The sequence below is a fragment of the Molossus molossus genome, unplaced genomic scaffold (assembly GCF_014108415.1).
Source record: "Molossus molossus isolate mMolMol1 unplaced genomic scaffold, mMolMol1.p scaffold_m16_p_19, whole genome shotgun sequence".
Classification (NCBI taxonomy): Eukaryota; Metazoa; Chordata; class Mammalia; order Chiroptera; family Molossidae; genus Molossus; species Molossus molossus.
In genome coordinates, this window is record NW_023425354.1 from 39,793,732 (window position 1) to 39,802,821 (window position 9,090).

At 38.0% G+C, this 9,090-nt stretch overlaps 1 pseudogene; it reads left to right on the forward strand.

Moving 5' to 3' along the window:
- Positions 1-4,488: 4,488 nt before the first annotated feature.
- On the forward strand, positions 4,489-5,245 carry LOC118634860 (annotated as a pseudogene).
- Positions 5,246-9,090: the final 3,845 nt, after the last annotated feature.

The following is a 9,090-nucleotide window of genomic DNA, read 5'->3' on the forward strand; positions in this document are numbered from 1 at the left end:
TTAATATTATATTGATAATACTTGATGTTCTTTTGCTGCTTTAGACATTTATTGGAAGGCAAGAAGTCCTGAGTTCTAACTTCTCTTTCTACATTATCATTTCTACAAACCAAAAGCACTCATTCTGAGTTTGTGACTTATCACACCTTAGCCTGCCTTAGTTTCTTCACATACATTTGTATGAAGTTTAGAAAACTAAACCTTGCTCTCAGATGCTCTATTTACTATGACTGTTGTGTTAGTAGTATGTAGTTGTATAGAGAAAGGCTTTTAATACAATGTAAGAAAAAATGCTATTAAATTCTATGTACACTAGGATCATAAGCTTGTAAAACTATGATTTAAAAAAATTTTTTTTCTTTATTGATCCTAGAGAGAAGAAGAGAGAGAGAGAGAGAGAGAGAGACAGAAACATCAATGAGAGAGAACATCAGTTGACTACCTCCTGCATGCTCCCCCAACAGGGGATTGGGCCCACAACCTGGACATGTGCCCTGACCGGGAATCGAACCGGTGACCTCTTGGTGCTTGGGTCAATGCGCAACCACTGAGCCACACCAGCCGGGCAAAACTATAATTTTTTAATAAGTATGGAGATACAACAGTAGAACATATACATTTTTTTCATCTGATTCTTCTAAAATAATTTTAAAGAAAATTATTGGCATGTATTTGAAAACAATAATGCCATGATATTAAACCTCTGTGAAAAGAAAATAATTGGGTCTACTTATTTTAAGCATACTTTTATCAAATTAAATCTGCATAAAGAAAAATACAACAAAGAAATATAGCATAAGTCTGATGAAATTATGGGTGCTTTTTTCCCTTCTATTTTCCAAATGTTCTGTTATGTAGCTATTACTTTTCATAATAGCATTATTTTTTAAAATTAAAACAATCGAATCTGCACAATCCTCTGAAAATCATTTTACACCATATTTTATCTACAGTCAATGCAGAAAGTTATAAGAGAGAGATAGGAGGTTCCCATGTATGGCAGGTTAATGTTTCAACTATTGCTGTAATCATAATAGCTAATATTGAGTATTTACTATTTGTTCAGAACTGTACCAAGTACTTTATTTTTGTCTTCATTTGTAATTCTTTGAGATGGGTATTAAGCCCACTCTACAGATGAGGAATTTGAGGCCTGAAGAAGTTAAGAGGCTTGCTTATAATTTAAACGCCACCATGTTTATAGTAGGGCCTGGAAAAGATTCCAGTCCAGCTGGATAGAAAGAATTTCTAACACTATTGAAGTGTGATGTACTTTTCTAAAATTCTAGTAAACCTCTAAAAAACATTCAAGCTATTATCATAACCACCATGAAGATGGTGTCCGGTTATTAACAGAGGCAGATGTACTGTGAAGCTGTTGAAGATTCAGAGCTCCTAAATGCACAGGACCCTCCAAGCCCCTGAAGGAGAAATGGTCTTTTTAAAGACCTAGATTTTTTTTTTTCATTATTGTGTAAAATGTTTTAAAGTAACATTTTTTAACGTTTTCCTGAATTGTCCCCCTAACCTGAATTACCCCTGTTAACAGTCATTATTGATCTGACTCAGAAGTATTTGTAACTTCAATGGGTACTTTAAAAGATTATAGTCATATAACATGGAAAGATGTTGACACTATAACTCAAGTGCCAAAAGCAAAGTAAATTATGCATACACATTATGATTGTTTAACCCGGCCGGTGTGGCTCAGTGGTTGAATGTCAACCCATGCACCAAGCGTTTGCCAGTTTGATTCCTGATCATGGCACATGCCCTGATTGTGGGCCCGATCCCCAGCGGGAGGCATGCAGGAGACAGCCAATTGATGTTCTCTCTCATCAATGTTTCTATCTCTCTCTCTCTCTCCCTTCCTCTCTCTCTAAAATCAATAAAGAAAAAAAATTGCATTATGATTGTTCATAAAATATGAGTTTAAGGACTGTGAGGGAACTTAAAGACTAAAAGCAATACAATTTTATTCACTTGTTCATTCACAAATGTTAGGCACTTTTTATGTATCACATATGCTTTTTGTTTATTTTTTTAAAATTCATTTCTCTTATTGACACAGTTTTGGAACTTAGTTAACTATATTTGCAAGGCTGTCTTTTTTTTTTTTTTTTTATCCTCACCCGAGGACATTTTTTTCCATTTTTTGTTCAGAAAGAGTGGGAGGGAGAGAGAGAGAGAGAAACATCGACATGAAAGGGACACATCGAGTGGCTGCCACCCACATGACCCAACCAGGGCCGGGGACAAACTGCAACCGAGGTACGTGCCCTTAGCGGAACCGAACCCGGGTCTCTCTGGACCGCAGGCCGACGCTCTAACCGCTGAGCCAAACCGGCCAGGGCGCAAGGCTGTCTTATATGATCAAATGAAAATCACTTTTCACATACCTTTAATCTTATACTTGTGTACTATGACATGTTAAGAGATACAGAAATATTTAACTATTTAGACCTCAGTTTTCTCTTCTCTAAAATATGAAGAATGAGCAAAATAACCTCCGAATCTCTTCCCACTTGAACATTCCATGATCATATATCTGCTTTTTATTCCCAGACTACTCCTTTATTTCATTATAATAAAACTATACAATAGCAAGAAATTTAGCTCCTAAAAATCTAGTTTTTCAACTGTAACAATTAACTATAACTTTACAGAAATTATAATCAGAAACAGTAATATGTAGTTTTATATAAATAGAAATTGGCTCACTGATGATAATTCCAGTTTTAAAATGAGGCAAATCACTGGTAACATCCACTGTTTCATTTCAGCTGGTAAAGAATTTTATTCATGTATATTTCCTTTAGATCTTAGTATTTTTGCCTAGAGACACTAACTTCAAAAAATTTTCAAAGGAATTGAATAGAGGTATGGGTAAATTAGGTTAGTCTTTTAATAACTGGAGTATGATGACTTTTCTAAATAAAAAAGTTTTCAAAAATTACATTTTGCTCTTTTGAAAAGTATTATGGGGGAAAAAATGAGGGAGAATCTATAGCTGAGAGGTTAAGTTTCGTAGTCAGACATAACAGGGATGGAATATTTTCTGAAACTGCTTAGGTTTGTTACATTGTTTGGGCAAATTATTCAACCTCTCTAAGCCTACTTTACTCATCTGAAAAATGGAAGTAATATTAGTGCCTAAGTCACAAGGTGTAGTGAAATATAAATAAGATAATGTAAATAAATTGTTGAGTATAGTGTTTATAACATCAGTAAGTGGTGCTAAATATTAAATATTAGTGATACTATTCAGGCTGGGTAGCTCAGTTAGAGTGTTGTCCCAATATGCCAGGTTGTGGGTTCAATCTCTGGTCAGGGCACATACAAGAATCAACCAATGAATGCATAAATAAGTGGAACAACAAATTGATGTTTCTCTCTTACTCAAATCAATTTTTAAAATACTGTAAATATTAGTGATACCAAATTATTAAACATTAACTATATAGGACTTCCGGTCAAGATGGCGGCGTAGGTAAACACGGTATCGCGTCCTCCCACAACCACATCAAAGTTACAACTAAACTACAGAACAACCATCATTCAAAACCGCCTGAAATCAAGCTGAATGGAAGTCCTACAACTACGGAATTTTAAAAAAAGCAGCTACATCCAGACTGCAGATACATGTCCTAAGGGTCCAGACTATGAGTGCTGCTATCCACGGATGCTGTCTGTTGAGAAATTGAAGTATCATCAAGAGACAAGAATGCTCTCTTCTTCCATAAACCTTAAATAAAATATCTTGTTTCCCTTAGAGAGACAAGAAATGTATGTAGACAGCATTTTGTAACATGTCTTATGCTCATTTTAATCATGTCTTTTTCAAAAACAAAACTTCTAAAAATTGTTTGAATCTGGGAATGTACACTATTCTCATTTGTTTTGAAGAAGTGTTATAGACTAATTTTTGAATGTCAAAGTTGGTTTTATCATGTGGTTTTGAGTGCTAAAAGTAAAACTGATATAAGCAAAAAAAAAAAAAAAAAAAAAAAAAACATTAACTATATAAAGCTAAACTTCCTAATATGAAATTTCATTAAGGAAACTGAGTTTTAGAGAAATCAGTTATCAAGTTAACCAAAAATAGAGTGTTTTCCCAATTTTTTGGTTTTGTTTTGTTTTTTGTTAATCCTCACCTGAGGATATTTCTCCATTGATTTTTAGATAGAGTGGAGGGAGGGAGGGAGGGAGGGAGGGAGGGAGAGAGAGAGAGAGAGAGAGAGAGAGAGAAATATCGATATGAGAGAGACATCGATTGGTTGTCTCCTGCAAGACCACGACCAGAGCTGGAGATCGAAACTGCCACCTGGGTACATGCCCTTGACCAGGAATCAAACCTGTGACCCTCAGTCCTCGGGCCAACACTCTAACCAGCCAAGCCTTTCCCAATTTTTAAAAGGATAGGCAAACAATCTTTCAGCTCTCTGAGCAGCACCATGGCAGTTGTCAAGAACAAGCACCTTATGAAAGATGACAAAAAGATTGCTAAGAAGTAAGTGGTCAGACCATTTTCTCTGAAAGATTGATATGATGTGAAAACACCAGCTATGTTAAATATAAAAAATATTGGAAAAACACTAGTCACTAGAACTCAAGGAATCAAAATTGCATGTGATAACCTCAAGGGTCATGTTTTGGAAGTGAGCCTTGTTGAACTGCAGAATGAAGTTGCACTTAGAAAATTCAAGTTAATTACTGAGAATGTTCAGGGCAGAATCTGCCTTACTTTCACCGCATGAGTCTTACCATGGAGACAAAATGTGCTCTTTGGTCAAAATATGGCACACCATGAATGAAGCTCATGTTGTTGTTAAGACTAAGAAAAGTTATTTGTTTGTTTATTATGTGTTGCTTTTACTAGAAAAAATAAACACACACACACAATAATAGGATTTGGAAGACCTCTTAAGCACTGACAGGTCCACCAAATCCTGAAGAAGGTGATGGAAATCATAACTGGAGAGGTGCAGACCAATGACGTTGCAAATAAATTGATTACAGAAAGCATTGGAAAAGACATAGAAAAGGCTTGCCAATCTATTTATCCACTCCATGATGTCTTCATTAGGGAAAAAAAAAGTGCTGGGAAAGGCTAAGTATGAATTGGGAAAACTCAAAGAGCTTTATGGTGAAAGTATTAGTTCTGGAAAAGCTATTGGGGGATGAGACAGGTGCTAAATTTGAATAAGCTGACGAATATGAACCACCAGTTCAAGAATCTGTTTAAAATTCAGACTTTTGCGCTGGCCGGTTTGGCTCAGCGGTTAAAGCATCGACCTGCGGTCCTGAGAGACCCGGGTTCGGTTCCCGCTAAGGGCATGTACCTCAGTTGCAGTTTGTCCCGGCTCTGGTCAGTCGTGTGGGTGGCAGCCACTCGATGTGTTCCTTTCACATCGATGTTTCTCTCTCTCTCTCTCTCTCTGTTCCTCTCTCTCCCTCCCACTCTACCTGAACAAAAAATGGAAAGATGTCCTCGAGTGAGGATTAAAAAAATAAATAAATAAAAATAAAATTCGGACTTTTAATGGTGACAAATGAAAAGTCTTATTTGTAATGTTTAAAAAATAAAAACAGCCCTGGCCAATGTGGCTCAGTTGGTTGGAGTATCAGCCCATACAATGAAGGGTCACAGATTCAATTCCCAGTATGGACATGATCCCCAGTCAGGGTGGGTATAGGAGTCAACTGATTGACATTTCTCTCCCACATTGATATTTCCCTCTCTCCCTCTCCAGTCTTCTCTCTCTAAAAATAAAAAAAATAAAATCAATAAAAATAGATGAAAAAAAATAAAAACAATAGGCAAATACTGTCAACTAAAATCAATAGTGCAGTCTGGCCAGTGTGGCTCAGTGGTTGAGTGTTGACTCATGCACCAAGAGGTCATTGGTTTGATTCTCAGTCAGGACACATGCCCAGGTTGTGAGCCTTATCCCCAGTGGGGGCCATGCAGGAGGCAGCCAATACATGTTCTTTCTCATTGATGTTTCTATCTCTCTCTGCCTCTCACTTCCTGTCTATCTAAAATCAATAAAGAAAAAAATTTTTTTTAATAATAAAATCACTAGTACACTCAGTCTCAATAGCAGTTCTGAGTAGCAAGTTCACAATTGAATTTTACTTTTTTCTTTTTGGCTTTTCTATTTTCTCTAAATGTTGTACATTGGACATTTATTCCTTTTTGTTAAAAAGTATTTTATAAAAAATGAATTAACCCTGGCCAGTTTGGCTCAGAAGTTAGAGTGTTGACCCGTGGACCAGAGAAACCGGGGTTCAGTTCCCGCTAAGGGCACGTACCTCGGTTGCAGTTTGTCCCTGGCCCCAGTTGGGGTCGTGTGGGTGGCAACCACTCGATGTGTCTCTCTCACATTGATGTTTCTCTCTCTCTCTTCCTCCCTCTCTCCCTCCTTCTCTATCTGAAGATACATGCAAAAATGTCCTCAGGTGAAGATAAAAAAAAAAAAAAATGAATCAGTTCAACATCCAACTATCCTGTAAACATTAGTCCCCAAAAAAGACCAAGGAAATTAATATGCCATTATAGACTCCTTTTTGTTTGTTTGTTTTTTGTTAATCCTCACCGGAGGGTATTTTTTTCCATTGCTTTTTAGAGAGTGGAGTGGAGAGAGGGAAGGGGATAGAGAGAGAAACCCTGATGTGAGAGAGACACATCAATTGGTTGCCTCCTCCACGACCCAAACTGGGGTGGGGGATCAAACATGCATCCCAGGTATGTGCCCAGGAATTGAACCCTCAACCTTTTGGTCCAAGGGCCGACACACTAACCACTGAGCAAAACTGACCAGGGCTATAGATTCATTTTTAAGTCTTCTGTTGACAAAATGAGTTTGTATATGAATGAATCAATAAATACTTAGTTATCAGTATGTATATGCAGTTTATTTGAGTCCATAGTTAGATGCACCCAGAGGCTGGATAAAAAGTCACTCCCTGAGAATCAAACTAGTAAGACTCAACATAACCTGGATAAAATTAACTAGTCAGTGTGATTAGAATATCTAAGAAGTGAAAAGAAAATAAATATTGCAACCATGAAAATGACAACGTATTAATTTTATTTTCCTTCCTATTCTCTTTTATTGTTTTTAAATTAGTACAGTATTTTATTTATTTATTTTTAATTTTTTTTTCTTTATTGATTTTAGAGAGAGAGGAAGGGAGAGGGAGAGAGAGAGAGAAACATTGATGAGAGAGAACATCGACTGGCCACTTCCTGCATGCCCCCCACTGGGGATCGGGCCCACAATCTGGGCATGTGCCCTGACCAGGAATCGAACTGGTGATCTCTTGGTGCATGGGTCAATGCTCAACCACTGAGTCACACCAGCCGGGCTTAATACAGTATTTTAAAGGTTATGTGATGGGTATTGTGTTATTGATTGCTATGTAACAATTTACCCCAAACACTTAGGGCCTTAAAACAACAAACATTTCTTTTCAATTACAGTTGACATTCAATATTATTTTATATTAGTTTCAGGTGTACAACAACAACCTTTTGTTATATCACATTTTCTGAGGGTCAGGAATTGGGGTGTTGCTTACCTAGGTGCCTCTGGTTTAAAGTGTCTCATGAGATTGCTGGGGGCATCTGTTTTCAAGCTCACTCATGTGATTGTTGGTAGGATTCAGTTTCTTGAGAGGTGTTGGAATGGGGCCTCAGTTCTTCACTGAATGTTGACTGGAGGCCTCTCCATAGGGCAGCCCACAACATGGCAATTATCCTCCCTCAGAGTGAGCAACAGAACAAGAGGGAGCACTCAAGATGAAACCACAGTCCTTGCCCTGGCCAGTTTGGCTCAGCGGTTAGAGCGTTGGCCTACCATCCAGAGAGACCCGGGTTCGGTTGCCGCTAAGGGCACGTACCTCAGTTGCAGTTTGTCCCTGGCCCTGGTTGGGTCATGCGGGTGGCAACCACTCAATGTGTCCCTTTCACATCGATGTTTCTCTCTCTCTCTCTCTCTCTCTCTCTCTCTCTCTCCCTCCCACTCTATCTGAATAAAAAATGGAAAAATGTCCTCGGTTGAGGATAGAAGAAAAAAAAGAAACCACAGTTCTTTTGTAACTAATCTCAGAAAGACACCCCATCACTTATGCTACATTCTGTCTAGAAGTGAGTCTAATCTATACACACTGGGAGGGGATCACAGGAGGGTATGAATACTATACACTCATGGAAGGGATTATTAAAGGTCATCTCAGAGGCTGCCTAGTATGAAAACATCTATCAAACTTATTCTGCTTGCTCTGATGTCATCACTTAGCTATATTCTGAATGTAAGTTCACATTATATATGACTTGTCTATAAGGAGAGAAAGTACACATCAATTCCTCATCATTTATTACATTATTAAATATTTTTAAACACTTGAATTTTGTCATTTGCCAAACTTGTGAGTTTGGTTAGTGAGATTCAGTGTCCCTAATATTGGCCAGTGACTGAACCGACACTTGTGACCAGGTCCAGGGCTGTAGTCTCATCTTTAAAAGGCCACCTGAGCTGTCAGGAGGCCTGTTTGGGCAATAAGAATGGCTCTATAAAATGCCCACATGGGCCATGCAGGTAACTTAACTTGGGTGAATTTATTTGAGTGTCAGCAAACTTGAATGTAAAAAACACTTCTCCCACCCTGGCTGGTGTGGCTCAGTGTATGGAGCATCGGCCTGTACACCAAAGGGTCTTGGGTTTGATTTTGCCCTGGCCAATTTGGCTCAGTAGTTAGACTGTTGACACACACTGAAGGGTCTCAGGTTCGAGTCCTGGCCAAGGGCATGTACCTCTGTTGCAGGTTCCATCCCTGGCCCCAGAAGGGGTCATGCTGGAGACAACCAACTGATGTGTCTCTTTCACAATGATGTTTCTCTCTCTCTCTCTCTTCCTCTCCTTCCCTCCCACTCTATCTAAAAAAATCAGTGGAAAATATCCACAGGTGAGGTTTTAAAAAATCAATCAAACAAACAAAAAACATATCTCCCAATTCGGCATCACATTCTACAGTAATAACTCTATTAAAATATATACATACTTACCTTAAGAACTGGGTAACTTA